Source organism: Tamandua tetradactyla, chromosome 22, assembly GCF_023851605.1.
Source record: "Tamandua tetradactyla isolate mTamTet1 chromosome 22, mTamTet1.pri, whole genome shotgun sequence".
NCBI lineage: Eukaryota > Metazoa > Chordata > Mammalia > Pilosa > Myrmecophagidae > Tamandua > Tamandua tetradactyla.
Genome location: NC_135348.1, coordinates 2,787,170 through 2,789,778, shown reverse-complemented (window position 1 = coordinate 2,789,778; position 2,609 = coordinate 2,787,170). Strand labels below are relative to the sequence as shown.

At 42.2% G+C, this 2,609-nt stretch overlaps 1 pseudogene; it reads left to right on the top strand.

The window, feature by feature from the left end:
* The first annotated feature begins 350 nt into the window (after positions 1–350).
* On the top strand, positions 351–1,287 carry LOC143666015 (small ubiquitin-related modifier 3 pseudogene; annotated as a pseudogene).
* The last annotated feature ends 1,322 nt before the right edge of the window (positions 1,288–2,609 follow it).

Here is a 2,609-nt window from a genome sequence, read left to right as displayed (position 1 = left end):
TGTAGAAAGAAGGAAAATCAGATATGATATATATAATACAAAAGGCAAAATGGAAGAGGAAAATATTATTCAAACAGTAATAACACTAAATGTTAATAGACTGAATTCCCCAATCAAAAAGCATAGACTGGCAGAATGGATTAAAAAACAAGATCTTTCTATATGTTGTCTACAGGAAACACATCTTAGACCAAAAGATAAACATAGGTTGAAAGTGAAAGGTTGAGAAAAGATATTTCATGCAAATAACAACCAGAAAAGAGCAGGAGTATCTATACAAATATCCAACAAATTAGACTTCAAATTTAAAACAGTTAAAAGAGGCAAAGAAGAAAAGCGCGGCCCCACGAGCAGTTGCGGCGGGAGAGCAGCGGGGTCGAGAGCGTGACTCGCCCGCTGCGCGCTGCCTGCATTCCCCCTGCCGCCGCCGCCGCCGCAGCCATGTCCGAGGAGAAGCCCAAGGAGGGAGTAAAGACAGAGAATGATCACATCAATCTGAAAGTGGCCGGGCAAGATGGGTCAGTTGTCCAGTTCAAAATCAAAAGGCACACTCCGCTGAGCAAGCTGATGAAGGTGTACTGCGAGAGACAGGGCTTGTCAATGAGACAAATTAGATTCAGGTTTGATGGGCAACCAATTAATGAAACAGATACCCCAGCACAGCTGGAAATGGAGGACGAGGACACCATCGACGTCTTCCAGCAGCAGACAGGGGGAGATGCTGTCGGCGGGGTCCAGCAGCAGACGGGGGCAGTCCGTGAGGTCCCCAGTGGGCACAGCATCTAGAAGCACCGTTGAAACACCATGCCACCTGCCCTTGTATTTGCTCTTAAATAGTAAACACATGAACATGCCAATCACAAAGGAGTCTGCAGAAACTCAAGGACACTCACCAAAATTATTTTCCTCTCTCTCTGATGCACTGTGAGTGCAACTCAAAACTATATCTGCAGGGATTAATCTACAACTTTAAATTGGGCCAACAAGAATTATCTTTGTTTAGGTAAAATCAGTTGCCAGTTTTTTCTTTTGTTTTTGTTTTTACTCTTAGATTTTTCCCTCAAACTTGTGACCTGAATGTCCACTTTTAGTCTGTGGATAGCGATCTTATTCCCAGGCGCTGCCAGTCCTCCCCACCTCTGTATGCCCCCCCCATTGCTTTTCCTAATCATGTGACCAACTCATGTCCACCACAGTGGGGGTGTTTCTGTTGGACAAGTTTTAGGGGGGTATGGGGATGGAAGGCAAAATTTGACTTACTGTTATTAAAATGCTAAATATTGCAAATTTAAGTTTTGTCATAATATGGTTAAGTTGAGGAGGAAATATTGCATTGCTTCTTAAAAGGTAAAAGGAGGAACTACAGCCCCAAGCATCCCCTGCTCCATGAGGCCTCTCCAGGTTTTGAGGCCCAGGATGCCCATCGCCACTGCTCAGGCACCAGGCAGCACCGGGCAAGGCTGCATTGGCTTTCCCTTCTTTTTTAAATATGAAAGAAGGTAATTACCACAGTTCTCATTTGATAATAACATTGTGGCCTCAGATTTCTTCTAGTATTTGCTTCTGATGAGTAATTATGGTCTATATATAAAAAAGTAAGATTAAGTATTGCTGAATTTGCAGTTACGTCATTGTGTAAAAGAGCTATTCAAAGTGTGGTTAAAAAATAAGACCCATGGGAAGATGACTTCGTGTTATTCTTCTGGATCTCATGGACCTTTGCTCTGCTGCTTTCCAAATATGTATTGAATTTATGCGTTAGTATGGTGATTTTGGTTCTGTGAAATATTTTGGGATCTATGCCAATTAAAATTTTCCATAGTTCTGCCTGTTGTCCTTCAATCAGGATCCATTGCTGCCTGATAGCCATCCTCTGCCTTTTTTATAGTCACCTGAGTGGTTGGACCATGACCACTCATCTCTTGCCTGCTTGAAATATTGCTGCAAATGTCCTCATTTCCTTGGCATTTTGCTGTACAGGCTATGGTGGGATGTTTTGTTGGCTCTGTTGTGTTTATTCACCAATTTGTACATTATTTGTTGTTCTTTACTACTGTAAACAGTAAATATAGTTTGGTAAAAAAAAAAAGAGACAAAGAAGGACATTATCTACTAATAAAAGGAACAATTAAACAAGAATACATAACAATCATAAATCTTTATGCACCAAACTAGAATGCCCCAAAATACGTGAGGAATACACTGCAAACACTGAAAAGGGAAATAGACCCGTGTACCATAATAGTTGGAGACTTCAATTCACCACTCTCATCAATGGACAGAACATCTAGACAGAGGATCAATAAAGAAATAGAGGAGCCGGGGGGAAGCGTGACTGATGCCTTCGCAGACACAAGGAGCCTACTCAGCCGCAGAAGCCCATCTCCCTGAGCTACCAAGGTGAAAAAAAGGAGGAAATAACCACCATATTTCTTCAATTTTAAGAAACATCCCCCAGCCACTACCCTGCATCAATCTTGATGATTTGAGCCTCATGAATCGAACCTTTACTGGGCTTTGGAGAACATCAGTCAGAAGAGAAGCTGCAACATGGTGTCACCAGCCCAGAGCCTCTGAATTCTGCTCTACTGTGTTCCAGATAAAAACAT